General features: G+C 33.6%; 1 long non-coding RNA gene across 4 annotated transcripts in view; it reads left to right on the plus strand.

The window, feature by feature from the left end:
• The window catches only part of LOC123457659, a 74,171-nt gene extending 56,573 nt beyond the window's left edge, over window positions 1–17,598 (plus strand). For 2 of the 4 annotated variants that reach the window (XR_006635101.1, XR_006635103.1), the window contains 2 exons: window positions 11,331–13,724; window positions 17,399–17,598. This is a non-coding gene — a long non-coding RNA (uncharacterized LOC123457659). Of the gene's footprint in view, window positions 1–11,330; window positions 13,725–15,389; window positions 15,595–17,398 lie in introns of all 4 variants that reach the window. The other 2 variants (XR_006635102.1, XR_006635104.1) reach the window with 2 other exon arrangements.
• The last annotated feature ends 259 nt before the right edge of the window (window positions 17,599–17,857 follow it).

The raw sequence follows: 17,857 nt of genomic DNA on the forward strand, positions 1-17,857 counted from the left end.
CTAAAATAAGATAAAGTTCAAAATAAGGCAAGCAATTTTATGTATTTTGACACATTCGCTAAACAGAGTCCTGTGAACAGTGAAAAATACGTAATTGTGATTTTCAGATTGATTAAAAAATTTATAAACAGATTTCTAGATTTTGTGAAAATAATCAATATATTTTGGTATATTTAAATCACTTTTAAATTAACATGACTATATTAGTTGTCCAATTTTGAAAGAAATGCATAGAGCTGTGTTGCAGTCCGGTTCGCATTGCTGATAGAAATCACCCAACCAAGAGCAGCTTCTGGGAAAAAGAGATTTATTTTGGCTTACAGGCTTAAGGGGAAGCTCCACGATGGCAGGGGAAAACGATGGCATGAGCAGAGGGTGGACATCACCCCCTGGCCAACAGAAGGTGGACCACAGCAACAGGAGGGTGTGCCAAACACTGGCATGGGGAAACTGACTATAAAGCCCATAAGCCCGCCCCCAACAATACACTCCCTCCAGGAGGCATTAATTCCCAAATCTCCATCAGCTGGGAACCTAGCATTCAGAACACCTAAGTTTATGGGGGACACCTGAATCAAACCACCACAAGCTGTAATCTGACATACAACCTAATAGAAAACTTTGCTCATGTCTCTTATCTAGACTTGGATAGGTCATCTTCTCAGAAACAAATATTCCTGGTTTCAGAATTATACTCTACTCATGTCATTATTTTTCAGGAGCACAACAGAATTGGGATTAATGAGAGATATTTTTGCTTATTTGTGGGAATTACTAAGAAATTATACATAAATCTTTTTCTTTTGACTCATCAGCTTTTGTCAGTATTTGTGTAGTAAATGTGTGGCTCCATACAATTCTCCTTAGCCAATGGGCCAAACAAGCCAAGTATTTGGACACCCTTGGTCTAAAGTATATAGGCTTTGCTATCTCTACTCATTAAAGTTACAGTTTCTAAAACTGAATAATACACTGGTATAATTTTTAGTCTCACAAATGAAAATGTTGTAAAATTAGTTTTCATTTTTTTTTAATTTTTATTTTTTTTTAAATTTGATTTATTAGTTTTCTTTTCATCAAATACAGGCAGTTTGGTACCATTGTTTAGGCTCATCTAAAATCTACCCCCTCCCATTAGACCCTCCTTGTTGATGTAAATGGGTCGTGCACTCTGGGGTTAGTCCCCAGTTATTGGTATGCTAAATGTCTCTGCAAATCATGACCCAATAATAGAGCTGCAATTATATGCTATGCATTTACTTAGAAATGTTATCTGTGAGCTTATGGGATATCTGAAACCCAATTGTCCAAATATACATTGTACAATGAGATGAAGAAAACTTAGTTTAGGTATAAAATCTCCAGAGTACTCTGAGATTAAAGAGCAAGAGAAAGGGTTCACTCAATGAAAAGGTCTTTTTATATTTAACATGAGCATCTTAGTATAGTAGACCAAGTATTCTTTCAGCTCACATAGGAATTGAGTCTCAGCAAAGGTTGAGGTACTTGAATATCCTTCCTTCCTCCAGTCCTCTTGCCCCTTAATACAATGCTTTATCTTTATTTTTATCTTTGCAGGGGGCAGGGGTGCCAGTGGCAGGTTCTCAGTATGCTATCAGTCTGACCTACAACCCATGATCCTTCTGTCTCAGCTTCCTCGAGGGCTTTGTCCCCTTGCCCTGCTTCCCTGATGCTCACGGACATTTCCTCACTGGATGCAATGTCCTCATCTAGTACAGTTGCATCAAACCCACTTAAAAACTTTTACTTACAGCAGGGCGTGGTGGTGTGCACCTTTAATCCCAGCACTTGGGAGGCAGAGGTAAGAGGATTGCCATTAATTCGAGCGACCCTGAGACGAAATAGTGAATTCCACTAGGCTCTACCTCAAATACCAAAACCCAAAAACCAAAAACCAATCCAAAACAAAACAAAACAAAAACCACCTTTTTCTTTAACTTCTTTCTCTCTCTTCTGCTCTCCTTCCCTTCTGTTCCCTTTTCTTTACTTCCTTCCCACCTTTCTTTAAGTCTTTCGAGTAAAACCTTTTTTTTGTTGTTGGTGTTGTTTTTGTATTTTTTTTTTTTTTTTCGAGGTAGGGTCTCACTCTGGTCCAGGATCTACCTCAAATACCAAAACCCAAAAACCAATCTAAAACAAAACAAAAAACAAAAAAAAAAAGAACACCCTTTTCTTTAACTTCTTTCTCTCTCTTCTGCTCTTCTTCCCTTCTGTTCCCTTTTCTTTACTTCCCACCTTTCTTTAAGTCTTTTGATTAAAACTCTTTTTTTGTTGTTTTTGTTTTGTTTTTTCGAGGTAGGGTCTCACTCTGGTCCAGGCTGACCTGGAATTAACTATGTAGTCTCAGGGTGGCCTCAAACTCTCAGTGATCCTCCTACCTCTGCCTCCTGAGTGCTGGGATTAAAGGCGTTTGCTACCACAACTAGCCTCTATTAAAACATTTAAGGAAGAGAACATTTATATTGAAGATGAGTTGATCATATTTTACTCTTTTATTTTGGAGACTAATATGGCATTTCTAAATTAATAAGAATAGAAGCTTTCATATATGCTTCTGAAACTTTACAAAAATGATCTATTCCTTTTTGGAAATTTGAGCTTCAGATTCCTAAAAACATCCCATGTATTTCCAAGGTTTTGTGACAACTGTTCGCACATAGCAAAGTAAGTACCCAAAAGCAAACTATGAAGACATAAAGTAACCTTAAAATGTCGCCTCCAAAGTCAGCTCTTTTCCTGCAGAGAATTCATCTTCAAACAGCTGTTTTGACATATCCATCTCCAACATCTTCAAAAATATAAAAACTACAGACTGAGGTTTCAGCAAGTACTCCACAGCACATACACAAAAAAATGAAAATAAGTCATTTAGAAGCAAATCATCAAACTTTATTCACTCATACTTTTCTTAAAATAGAAGCATTCTACCACTTTTGGAATAAATCTAAAGATATAGGCTTATGTCATTTCAGCCAATATGGAACATTGCATAAATGCTATTCTTTTCCCATTCCCATCATTCAAAAGACATGCCCAACTGTTGTGAAGAAGAAATGTCATGTTTTGGAAACATATGCTATTTACCATTATGAAAATATACTGAATTTTAGAAGACATCTGTTTTGTATTTCTAAGTATGTTTTGAGTATATTAATTCCATTATTTTCCCCAAAGTATTCCAAAATTGTAATAATGGATGTCTATCTAATTTTAAATTTTTCTGTCAATTCCAATAGGATATCTTTAGTAACTATTGAGGCTTACAGAAATCCTGCTTTCAATATAATCTAGCATTTACTAAAGTAAAGAGCTGTATTTGGAGGCATAGGAAAAAACGAGCCCCTTTCCAGCTCTTTGCCATCTGCCTCAAGCTATTTCCATAATAGAAACAGGGCTTATGTGCTCATACCCATCACTCCAACAGACATTTTTAGCTTTCTGATCTTAATTACCTAGCCTCAGAGAAATGATATGGAATGCCCTCAAATGTTTCTAGCATTGTACGAGAGAATTGAGCTGGAGAGATGGATCAGCTGTTGGGCACTTGCTTGCAAAAGCTAATGATCAGGGTTCAATTCCCCAGTGCCCACATGAAGCCATATGAAGAGCTACACATGTATCTGGAATTTGTTTGCAGTGGGTGAGGGCTCATAGCATGCTCATATTCTTATTCTCTCCCTCTCTCTCTTTCTCTCTGTCTTTTCTCGCAAATAAATGAACTATTAAAAACAAAACAACAACAGGGCATGGTGGTGCACGCCTTTAATCCCAGCATTTAGGAGGCAGAGGTGGGAGGATTGCCATGAGTTCAAGGCCACCCTGACACTCCATAGTGAGTTCCAGATTAGCCTGGACCAGAGTGAGACCCCGCTTCAAAAAACAAAAACAAACAACAACAACAACAACAAAAAAAAGAAATATATATATATATGTAGAAGACGTCTAATTAATTTTGCTTACTAGCCAAACAATCTGACATTATTGATCTATGAAATTGTGTGCTTTGTGGAAGTTGAAAATCAGTATCATTTTCTAAATTTTTAGTTAATTCAAAAAATCTGTATTTTGCCATAATTCATGTGAAAAATGTTGAATTGATAATATAAAATAATTTATGAATGGATATTTATGTCAAAAATCTCCCACTAAAATAAAAGAATTTTTGAAATGGTATTTTGAATTTTTAAAAATATTTATTTATATATTTATTTGAGAGAGGGAGAATGAAAGAGAAATATGATAGAGAGAAAGAGAGAGAGAGAGAGAATAAAACATTATGAATTTGTATAGGTCTTCCTCAAGGATGGCAATTTCTCTGTAAATCTCATTTGGTAAATAACTTCTCTTTAGTTAGAAAATAATATTTGAAGCAATGTTGGAAATGTTATCTTTTGGTGATTAAATAGGCTTATTAATAAGAATTTTTACCTTTAAACAATAAGTAAAGAAAAAAAAAAAACATTAAGAAATTCAATTTTAAGCCAGGCCTGTTTGTGCATGCCTTTAATCCCAGCACCTGGGAGGCAGAGGTAGGAGGATTACTATGAGTTCAAGGCAATTCTGAAACTACATGTTGAATTCCACGTTAGCCTGGGCCAAAGTGAAACCCTACCTCATTAAACAAAAACATAAATAAACCAGAAAAAGGAATGCAATTTCAGAAAAAATATTTTTACCACACAATTCAATGTAAATAGGTGTCTCAAAGAGAAATATGGATTGTATAGATTGAAGGAAGAAATGAGATTATATTACAGTGGAATGATTATTAACTTTTTGGATATTTATATAAACTGAATTTTAAAAATATAAAATAAGTGATGATGAAAGGGATAGTCTAAAATAAGTTATTTTATATTATGTTTTCATGCTTTCTTCTGGTATCTTTTGGGGAAAATATATAATTTCTAAAATTCACTTAAAGAAAATAATCCTATAGTACATTTTCCCTTAAGGATATTGTAATAGACAAGACAATATCTTAACTACATTAACAAAGCTTTGGTATTCTTTAATTTGATAATTGAACACATTTTCCAGTTGGGAAGATTATTTTCTAAGTGTCAGTATCTATGTTAATGTGATTGTCTTTAGAATAAACTATCTATAGACAGAGATCTGAACATTGGTGTCATCTTAGAGTCAAGTTCCTTTCCTTAGAGGCTAATATCATAAGAATAGGAATCTACTTCTGATCAATTTTTTGTTGAAATTGTCTTAAATCTGACCACTAAATTTTTAGTGTTGTGCACTAAAAATATTCAAATAAGATAACTTTCCATACTTTCAAAATAATTCAGTTTTCAAGAATAGCTGTATATCAATGTTACAATTATTATTATTATTATTGTTATTATTATTATTATATTTTTGTAAAAAATAGTTGACCAGTTCTGTTTACAAAGACTGGAATTGAATTTTTCAGAATACTTTTTCTCTCTGTGTATAATGAAATAAAGTGTGTTTAAAATCTCTGTGCTTAGGAAGCAGAAGTAGAAGGATCATATGTTAAAGCCAGACCGAACTACAGACCAAGATCCTGGTTAGTCTGTGCTATATGAAACACGAGAGAGGCAGAGAAAGAGAAAAAGACAGAGAGAAAGAAGCAGGGTAAATAGAAATAGAATAGCAGGAGGCAGGTCAAAGAGGGATGGAGGAATAAAGAGAAGGAAGGAGGAAGGGAGAGAAAGAGTATTAGATTATCTCATTTTAAAACACAACTTCCATTCAGCCAAAACATTTCAGACTCTAAAGCTCTAAACTTTAGAGATTTCTTTGCTCTCTTTTCATTTTTCACTAAATAAAAACTGGAACAATTAATGAATGTTTTTCATTGGTACCATATTGTAATACCTTTCTTAACACCCACATGCCTTGCTCAATTGAAACAGTATGGAAATGTTTTAGCAAATGAAAAGATCATTGGAAGATGTATTTAGTTGTTCCAATAGGCCCTAAGAACAATAATAATTTAATGGTACAAATTTTTAAAATGTGATCATTTTGTTTATATTATTAAGAGAAAATATATGGTCCATTTACATAAGAGAGAAAATTTCTAATTTTCATGAGTCATTTTATGAAGGAACAAAGTAGAATTATTTGTCTGAAATTCTTATCTATGTTTTGCTTTGTATTAATAATTATGAAAATGTCTAAAATTTCAAGTAAGTGTTAATCTTGCTTAAACTCTTCCATGTCTGAACTTTGGAGAATGAATATTAACAAATGTGGCTCAAATTCCTGAGTCTAGTGCATCTAAGAGGCCAGAGACCCAATATGTAAGTGCCTATTTCCAGAGTGTTTGATATGAAGCCATATAGATGGGGATGGAGGAAAAATAGAATAGTTCTAATTGAACATCTAGATGTGCAGAGAATCAAAGAAGAAGCAACAAATACATGTTGAGCTCCTACTGTATTCTGGGAGCTCTGTTAAATCCTCAAAACACATTGTGGATTAAGGAGTGATCTCTGACCTTAAGATCTTAAAGCCTAGTAAGAGAGCACACTTAAAAAAAAAAAAAAAAGAATCTTAGGTAAGGTTCTTGATGCACTTCTGTTTTTAGAAGAACATTTCACAAAAATTAATGAAATACACATTAGAATTTGACGTCATTTGGTGCTTATATCATTATTCTGTTACAAGATTCTAGTCTTACCCCATACAAAAGATCAACTGAAAATATTGAAAGGCCCCTAGGTCAGGGTATATATATGAGATATCATTTACAGTGGTGTTTCATACAGTTTGGGGAAAGATATTTAGCTAAAAGTTATAATGTAATTTTATTTTATATACAATATTATTAAAAATGAAGCATGTTCAATTTTTTTAATATCTTAGAGTAAATACCAGTATAAGTGTGTAATGAGTAATTTTAGAATAAATATTTATCTTCATTTTGTGATTGTATGATGCTTTGTTTATTTGTATAACTGCCATAATTTATTTCATGAAATATTATATACGTGTGGGTATAATTATGTTGTTAATTTTTGAACTTTTTATAGCTAAGGTTATTTTTTTCAAATCAATCCATGCATAGCCCTTTTTCCAGAAGAAATCTGTCTTTGCATTTGTGTGATTCATTCATGGATAAAAAGCATTGCCTCATGGTTGGAATGTTGCAGCTGTTTAACAGCTTCCAGGCAATACTAAAATCAAGTTTTAAGACAGGAAACTGGGAAGAGTAGACTGTTTGGAGATTCAGAAGGATATAAAAAAGTACCTAAGTTGTCTCAGATCCATAATTATCTAGTTAATGATCTTGCTGTTCTAAAGGATATGCTATTTATTTAATTTATAATTTCCATCTTTATTAATAAGGACAAATATATTGCTAAAAATAGTTCTGCAGTGGGTCAGTGGTACCAGGGTTCTTCTGCATTGATCTCCAAAAACAAGTTAGTAGATACAGTAGAAGTGTTGCATATAAATTAAATCCAAAAAATATCCTACAAATAGTGTGAAATGCTAGAAATGAGAATATCCTATGTTAATTTGTACTGGTTGGAGGGTGTAATGCTTTATGTAATATTGACAAATCTATTTTGAACAAATATTATCTAATATTTTTTGCTTCTGTTGCTGATATAGTTTCATCTATCATAGATAGTTTTTGAAAATTTAAGACTCCAATTTTATGCCAATATATAAATACAAAAAAGAAAGCATTTCAACAAAGATTTGAAAATTTGGAAGATGGAAAATTTCTTACTATGAAGAAACTTTCTGATTTACATCTCTTTTTCTGTCCATTGACCTACCTATCTGAAAATATTTCAAATAATAATTTTCAATATCTTTGAAGGAGAAGCAATTTTAAAGAAATATTAAAATTATTAAACTATCTGAATTATGTTTAATACAGATCGTCATATTGGTAGATACAAAAAGTTATCTTATAAAGACTTTTTCTGTCTTCAATTATAACAATGAACTCATTACATAATTTGATTGTTCAAGGAAAAAATGACCTAATTAATATGTTTAAAAGCAAAACAAACTACAAAGTATAACCAAAGGACTATCTTTGTTCCTATATTCTATTATGAAATGTAGAGTGGAGGCATTAAAATTAAATCCTCTAGAATTATTCTCCATACTAATAAATTTAGGAAAGCAACTACAAAAATTTTAGAATCTTTGGAGAAGAGGTCATTTATCAGAGAAAAATCTGAGCTCATAAATGCTTTAAGGGGTATACCAACAATGGCATCATGGTATATATTTGATGTATAACTTGAGCCAAGGTATTTAATTTTTTTAAGGTTCATAGGGAAAGATAAACATTTAATATAACTGGAGTCTTGATTTTTGGCTGAAATCCTTCCTCAACCCACAGGACATCTATGGAGAGAATACATCAACCATCTATTTACATTAGGGAAGGTTTATAAGATTTTACATATTCATGCCTATTTAGATAATTCATTATTAACAAACATTCTTACCAAGGCAACGAATGAACCCTATCTATGCAGGGTGTATCAGAAATCAATAAAGGAATTCAAAATGGATATATGTCAAATAATGTGTTAAATAATATTAATGCCATAATAAATATTGTATAGAAATGCATATTGAACTTTGACTGTGTCACATTCTCCTAATAAGTTTAAATAATTCTATATAAAATAGTGATAAGCAATGGTTTCATAACTAATATAGTAGAGTATAATTTTAAAATTAACCCAGATTTTACTTTGAAATATATATATATATTTTTTTTAATTCTTCTTCCACCAGCTCAATCATTCAAGCACTTTTGTATATAAACTCTTTGCTAAGTAAAACCTTATGGGAGATAAAATAGTATTATATACATTGTTTCACACAGATTGATTTGAAAAAAACATTTGTTACCCTGTTGATTGATTGAACAGATGCTTGGACATTTTATGAAGCCAGAAATGCATCCACAATATCTTCCAAAAATAGTAAGGTACTTTAATCACATAGTGGGGAATATAGCTACAATCTGGAGAAATTACAGACAGAATTTTGAATGCAGTACAGAAAAGCTGAAGAATGTTACCAATATTCAAAAGAAAAATAAAATAACTAGTACTGTAATGTAACATGGAAGAATAAGAAAATAATAGTTAATTAATTCACATGAAAATTTCTTTAAAGGCTAGCTTGTTACTTTTGTTTTGCTTCTTGTTTTGATTATATATGTCCGGTCTCCACTGGCAAATTTTAACAGTTTGTATAAATAAAAAAGATACCTCTTTTAAAGAAATGACTTATAATCTTTAATTCATATATGAATCTTAATTTTCAAAGATTAATTTGTTCTATGAGTAATATATCTATTTTCGTATTATGATAGTGTTTAGATGGGATAAATTTTCAGTTTACTTCAATCATGTTACATGTGTATCCTTTGAAATTGACAGCATAATCAACCAAGTCCACGTCTTTGATGAAGAACATTTCTTTGCTAACATAAACAATGCCCACCACAGCAGTACCATAGTTTGTAGAAGTCATAGGACCATCTTACTGACATGATGGACCTCCATTTTGAGGTGAAAGTCCTAGCTTCAAATGTGATTAGAACTGTGTATTACAACCAGGCATGGCAGCACATGCCTTTAATCACAGCAGTCGGGATGCAGAGGTAGGAGGATCACACTGTTTTCAAGGCCTCCCTGAGACTACACAGTGAATTCCAGGTCAGCCTGGGCTCGAGCGAAACCCTACCTCTCAAAACAAAAACAAACAAGAGCTGTGTATTCCATTTAGTTTATTCCAAATTTCATACTGTCATTGTTCCTGAACATGGTGGTGCATCCTTTTAATCTTAGCACTCAGAAGGCAGAGGTAGGTAGGAGAATTGTGAATTCAAAGCAAGCCTGAAACTACAGAGTGAATTCCAGGTCACCCTAGGGCTACAGTGAGTCCTTGAAAAACCAAAACTAAAAATTCTCTAAACAATTTTTCTTGCAAATGAATTTATTAAATCATTCATTTTTAAAAGTGTTTAGGATATTACCATCTAAATTATCTACAGTACAAACTGTAGTGAATTTTGGAAAACATGAAGATATATATATATATATATATATATATATATATATATATATATATATATTTATTTATTTAATTTAATATATAAATTTAAAATATATTTTCTTTAATTATTTATTTGAGAAAGAGAGAGAATGGGCATTCCAGGACCACCAGTCACCGCAAATGAGCTCCAGATGCATGTGCCCCCTTTTACATCTGGCTTATATGGGTCCTGGAGAGTCAAACCGGGATCCTTTGACTTTGTAGGCAAGTACCTTAACCACTAAGCCATGTCTCCAGCCCAGTAACATATATTTTTATCTCTTGCTCCCTGCATCTTTCCAGTGTTTCTTTCCTCCATTCCTTTCCGTTTTTGCTTCAAGGAGAAGTATAAACTTCATAGCCACCATCATAAAAAAAAAAAAAAAAAACTGAAATGGGTGTCCAGTAGTTTTTAAATGAAGATTGGATAAAGTTCTTAAAACAAAGCAATATTTAAACATTTTTATCATGCTATGTGGTACATTGTTTTGATTTAAAACAACTTAGAAAAGAAGACCAAAACCAAGAAACTATTTTGAATTATTTCAAATAATCCCTTGAGTTTTTTATGACCTTCACACTGTGAGCTAATATAGAAAGACAAGGACAGGAATATGTTAGGTTAGTCACGGGCTCCTGTCTTTGGGAAAGTTTAAGAGGACTTGTAACTTTTAAGCAGACCTCAATCGTCTTCAGAACTACCTGTGTCAGATGCGCCCCCCGCCTGTCGGTCACCACCACCTACCGACCGGGTAAAGAAACCACGCACAGAATGCTGTGTCTTACTGTGAATGCTGTTCTGCCTTAAAAAAATCACGTATGTTGAGGCCAGTTATGAAAATTACATATGTGTGTGTGTGTTGAGCTTTTAGAACTTGGAAAGCACCCGTTTTTGAAGTGAAGAATCATTAGATTCTTAGGTAAGCAGGATCTTAATCTTCCCTTTGTATATATAATGAGTAGAATGCTATGCCTTGCAGAGTATCTATTATGCAGTGTTATAGAGAAACTGAACTAGTCTATATGAGAATGACTTAATCATGCAGATGTTACACTCTGGAGGTTATATAACCAAGTTACTGAGTGACAGGTTCCACCTCCATTGCCCAAGTTACATTGCTGTTGTTGTGTATATATCGTCTACTTAAAAGTTTTAAAGTTCGGCATGTTATCATAAATAATTATAAGGAAAGAAGGGTAAGCTAAAATAGCAATTATAGGCTATTATTGAAATTTTTATTCATCAGGCACAGGGGTGCAAACACGTAATCCCAATGCTCACGAAGCTGAGGGAGGAAGAGCAGGACATGGAGGCCAGCCTGGTGACACAGATCCTAAAAAAGATAAGTAATTTGAAGTTCATGTTGGAGTTATGCTGGTTCATTTTTAAGCCTTTTCTATTATACTAAAAACATGTCAGCTGGTACATAGTTGTTATATAAACCACATAAAAGCATTTGTGGTTTATATTTATTGCAGTAAATGTGTGTGGGGAGGATTCTTATAAGTGAATCTAGCTGATATGCACATTAAAAATAATTATTTTTAATCACTTGTGATTTTACTAATACTTTCAAGACTCTTCTTGGAAATAGAGCTTTGTTTCAATGAAAATCCATAAAACCTTTTATAGAGTGAGAAGGTAGAATCATTTACACAACTTTCTGGAAAAGGAGGCCAGAAACTTACAGACCCTTCTGGGGTGTCAACATCTTAGTAAGAAAAGATATCTGATCTAAGCCAACCTCCTGCATGTCTTGTCATGATTTTTCCTCTTGCTCAGTGGAAACCCAGATTCAAGTTCTCAGCTTGGATCTGAATGATTTTAGTCAGTTTTGACCTCTTTGATATATTTTCTCCTTCTATTGACATATCCAGAAGCCCCAATAATGACAATTTTAATTCCCCAAGATAAGATTTCCTGAGTTGGGAATGTTTGCTGTCTCACTGAGAAGATTAAAGTGCTAGTGTTGAAACATTTCATAATATTTCCTGAACAGAGGGATAGCACCTTTAAAGAAATAGAAATGGGCAAGATAAAGAGCCCTTCGGGCCATCAATGACAGTTTAGCTGAAATCTCCTTTCTGGAGAGTATTATTTCCTTGTAGTATTATTTCCTTGGAGGAGAGGTGAGAGTAATCTTATACATCATTAAATACAACATACTTTTAACTTCTTACATTTTGAAGAGTCCATTCATGAGAGAAAGGAAACTTATTAATAGATAAATTTATTCATGGGTATATGTCACCCCCATCAAGTAATTTTTAGCTACGTGGAATGAAGGATAAAATGTATGTGGTAGCAAATTCTCATTTCCTTTCATTTGTACAGATCAATGCCCACACACCCAATTTAGGTCAAGGCATCAGGCAGAGGGGAGGGCTGCAGACTGGCACTGAGATGCTCTATTTCACACACTTGCCCTCTGGAAGGTTTGCAGAGGCAGTCACTTAAATTAACTACAGGTCATCAAACACGATATATAATCTATTTCTAAAACAGACAACTTCAGCATCCCAAATCCCTATGGCCTTTTACTGAGGCACATGGTAGTACTTCTTCATGTTCCTCTGTCAATTCATGTTAAAGTTTGCTTTGTTTAAAAGTGGTATTTCATGTATTTCTGTGACCCTCTTGCTCAAAGCAAGGAAATTGCTTTGGTTTATTTATGATCCACTAACCTTAAGCAAAACTGAAATGTTTTGTGCTCTCAAAGCCTAGGGAGCAGAAATAAAAGCTAAAATAAATTTGGTCTTGGTGGATATCAGTCTTATCCTGTCCACAGGATCCTTTAGCATCATGAAGAGGACCATAAGTGGAAATTTATCCATAGACCTCTTTTGGTAACTTCTTTCATTCAAGAAAAACTTTGCAAAAATATTGTTGCCAGTTCAGAATTCTATAATTATAGCATTTTCTAAAAAAACTACACACTTTTTTAAAATCAGAGAATGGAAATCCTTAGCAGTATTGAATCTCAATATTTTCTAAAGACAGCCAAGGACAGGTCAGGAAAATAAAAATGTATGAGAGATAGATTGATGGATATAACATAGTGATTGAGATTGCTATCAGATGATATGGTGTAAAACTGAGTTGGCTAAACATAAAACAATTATTCTGATGAGGAAAAAATAATATAGAATGTGGAATCTTCAGACTACTATGTCATCTGACACTAGAGTAAGATGCAGCAAGAACAACCATCCTACCTCACTGTGGAAAGTGTAAACCATTAGGAGGTTTATACCTTCAACAAAGTATAGCTACGTGAGACAAGAATCTGGCTTATTCCAGCTGAATAAGAGCTAAATATTATTACATTACTCTACTTCATGTATAAATGATATGCTATTTATCTTTCTTTGTACTAGAAATGAAATATTAATACAACTTCTAGGGATAGAGAAATGTGACTCAGTGCTGAAATGTGCTTTCCATACAAATGTTGGAGCCAGATGTGACATAAGACCACCCAAGATCATTTTGAAAGTACCCATATAAACAGTTGGACGTGGCCACACGTGTCTATAACCTCAAATGGATGAGAAGCAAAAACCAGAGAATCACTAGAGCTGGTGAAAAGTCGGAAGCTCTGGAGTCAACAAGTGACTCTGTCTCAAGGAAAAACATGAAGGTGAGTGATGAGGCAGGGACCTGCAATGTTCTCTGTGTTCTCTGCAGCCAAGTGCATGGAGCATCACATTAGTGTATAACACACACACACACACACACACACACACACACACACACACACACATCACCACACCACCAACAACAACAACAATCACCCACCACCACCACTAACACTACCACACATACTATGCATGCAAAAAATATTTGGAGAATTTTAAAATGATTATATTCAAGGATTTGAGAATTAATTTAGAACATTTTTTTGCAAATAGTTTTGGGAAGACTGTTTTGGAAAATCAACAACATGGTTTTGAATCACAATTAGCTGTCATGATCCTAGAGCCTTGCTTCAATATGTTACACATACATTTTTTTATTACAGCAAAGCATGTGGCCCAGAGTTTTTATCACAGTATTTCTATTATATAAAGGTTAGCAGATATAGAAAGAGATGAACAAATACAATTGAAAATGATGTTATACTAAGCTGAAAAAAATATGCCTCATCAAGTATGCAAAAGTATTAGAGTGATATGTATTTAAGTATAAATAACTAATAATGCAAACAAATGAAACCTTACCCCCATGGTACATTCTTTCCTACAGCAAACCAAAGTTATACTTGGTAGGCAAAGTTGCTCATTTCAAAAAAATCAACCACTACAAAATTCAGGTTACTGTTGTATGTTCAATGATTATTTGTTATTTAAATATATGAGTAGATTTCAATCTTACTTCACTCAAAAATATCAACTGGACATAGTTAACATCTACAAATTTTGTCTACAAGAACTAAGTGACTATATGCTTTAACATAAAGTCTTCCAAGTGAATAAAATATCAGAATGTAAAAAATTTGTGAATACACATTTCACTAATATTTCAAGAACAACCAGTTTACTTAAGAGAGGCTGTGGAACATCTCCAAAGCCAGATTTTATTTATTATATTTTTTGCATTTTCTTACTGGTAAAATAAATATAAAGAGTTTCTATAGTTGTATAGCAAATAGTGACTTTCTGTCCTGGTTTGGATACATAGAAAGGGATTTTTGTTTCAAATGATAACAGAAATTTATTGAAAGTGGCTATTTAGACACATTCAATAGTGTTCACTTTAACTTAAAATAAGCATTACCCATAAAGCTCCATGAGAAGGTATAAAAATGAATTTATCATAAAACAATATTAGAAGTTTATCCCAAAATGACCTGAATTGAGAAATTTTGCTGTATGCATGTATTATAGTTATCATTGTCATTTTATAACATCTGTGTTATAAGCTAAGAAAAATTGGCTGAATTGGTTTTTTGATTTATAATATCTTTTATTTTATAAATAAGCATACATTTGTGGAAATTATAACAATTTAAAAACCCTATTTTATACTAAAACTTGCAGATCTATAGTGTACACCTGAAGAAAGTTATTGATAGTAATTTAATCAGAGAAAAATGTCTAAAACTATCCTATTCACATTTATGTAGTCTACATGTATCCGGTGTGCATGTAATAAGCATACCAATATTTAAATTTAAATATTGTTTTGATTTGGTAACTGAAATCATTTGGAATAACAAATTCTCCTTTTAACATCTGGAATTAAGTCAAACTGCGCATTTTTTTAAGCTTAAAAAAAGAAGAAAAGATCTTTTTCTTTCTTGCAGCATGAAGTGGAGACTTGTCAAACCTTGGGATGCAAAAATTCCATTACCCCTCTTTCCTGTTCTTTTAAAATGGCTTCAAATGCCTGCGCCGCTTGATTAAAAGGACTGTGATTTGCTCCTCCCGCAACTTCATACATGTGCAGGTACTAGAAAGTCAGCAGAACTCTGGCTTCGAGGTTGCTTCAGTGAACATTCAACGCTGTCGGTGAGTTTGGAATTAAAATCAAAACCATCGACCGTTGATTGTACCCTATGGCTACCCATGATCTCCGAGAGGGCTGCCAGCACTTGCTGGACAGAACAGCGCTGCACGACAGGCACCAGGTCGTGCCCTCGCCTGAGCACAGATGACCTTCCAAAGGTCACAATCAACATTCATTGCTGTCGGTGGGTTGAACTGTGTAGACAAGCTCACTGAACAATGAATGCAACTGTGGCCCCGCTTTTTGCAGCCAAGGTCAACAGATATTCCATCTCGGAAAGACGGACTCCATGTTGTAACACTGTTGTTCGCTTTGACCTTTCCTGTCTGCCCAAATCTTCACTTGGTACTTAGTGGATAGCATAGGATCATAATTCATTGAGAAAGGCATAATTAATGAATATTAATCAAGAATGCTGCTTCTTGATGTGACCAGTGTTTGATGCACAGAATCGATAACACAACCATCTAGGTTGACACACCTTATTTCTGCTGTGGTGTGGGGGAAGAGAAGACATCTACCTTCCCTGTCACTGTCACCTAAGTCTTTACAACACTTGAAAATATCCCTTCTCCACACCCTTTGTTAGATTTCATAATTTTATCTCTCTGATTCTGGTTGGGGGTTCAGTGAAATACATTCTCTTGCTAAGAAGATACCAGAGGGAAAATGTAAATTGCTAAGCAGCTATCAGAACACTTGGAGTAATCAAGTAGAAGATTTATTCCCCTCATGTTCCAATGAAATTTTATCCACATTTTATTTCTCCTTCCAAGAACCTAATCTGAATCTTAACACTATGGCCCTTTAATTGAATTACACTTACCTACCTGAATTTTCAAGTAAAGTGTCATATAAATATACATACACATATGTACATTTATAAACAAATAAAAATATAATATAAATAAATATAATATATGTCACGTAAGGATAAATTAATCAGTTTGGTTCTATATTTTAACACAACATTTGTTACTGTTTCATTATAAAGTTTTACTTAGTATTTGTAATAAATATAAGAGTTATGCTATTATTTATAGCAATACAATACATCTATGATATCTATGTTTAGGAAACCTAGAAGGCTATAATATTCATTTTAAAAATCTAACAAATATGTTGTCCTTTCTGCTCATTCATCTCTTCAACCTCATTTACCATAAAAAAACCTTAGTCCTGGGATCTTGCTCTGATTTTTGTCACCAGAATAATAAAAAGTTATATCCAATGATGACATAATGTAATATACTGTTATTTGCCTATTGTTTCCTACCAGTTTGGTTTCTCACTCTCTTTTCCTTGGAGTGACCATCCTTTCAGCTTAGTTGTTGGTTAAAAAAAAAAAAAAATTAAAACTAATCACACTATTGTATTAAACGTATTAGTGCATATCCATTATATTCACATTTAAAGCCTCCAAATGCATTGTCTCCTAACATTTCTTGCACACTACTTCCTAGAGCTGATCCCAACTGCTGACCCCTTATAGCTGCCGCTGCTCTCCACCATCCTGTTCCATCAGAGGAGCTGACCTCACCTTTTCATGCACTATCAGATTGCTCCCTGCTTATCCTTGTTGACCGCCCACACACCGCCAGCGTCAGCCCGGCATCTAACATCCCCCAGTTCTGCCAGAGCATCTCTGCTTCTGGAGTCATCCTCCCCCCACCCCACCTCCACAGGATGGCTCTTTCCATTTCTTATGGGACAGGTTCGGTTTCTCTCAAACTGTAAACAAGAAATTTAAGAAAATTCTGTGCTCTTGCCTCATTCACTACATAATTCACTTATTTTCTTTTAAAGCTCAATGAAAACTGTGTGGACCTGAAGCACAATCTGTTTGATGACTTGTCATTCTACCTCGCCTGTCTGTAATTTGGAATCTGTGAACATTCATCTCTTCTGCTTAAAAAAATTATCATTTTACAGAAGCTGTTCTTCACCAAGTTGCCAAGAAGTCTCTCGATATTTCCAGATGAATAAACTAGGTCTGGTTCAAAAACTTTCAGGTCCAGGACTCCTTTTTCTAGCTTACTTGGCCCTGCATTTTGATGTTTATTGTGAAGGTTTATATAAATTTTTAAATGCCTAAAAATGAATCCCACTGCAGATAAGAGTACTTGGTTAGATAAGACTATTCTTTTTTTTCCGAATCATGGAGTAGTCATAAAAGAATAAAGTAATATAAACTCCATTAAATGATCTGTCACTATTTACTATTGACCCAGATTAAAAAAAAAAAAAACCTGAAAACTTTCAATC

The sequence above is a fragment of the Jaculus jaculus genome, chromosome 1 (assembly GCF_020740685.1).
Source record: "Jaculus jaculus isolate mJacJac1 chromosome 1, mJacJac1.mat.Y.cur, whole genome shotgun sequence".
NCBI lineage: Eukaryota > Metazoa > Chordata > Mammalia > Rodentia > Dipodidae > Jaculus > Jaculus jaculus.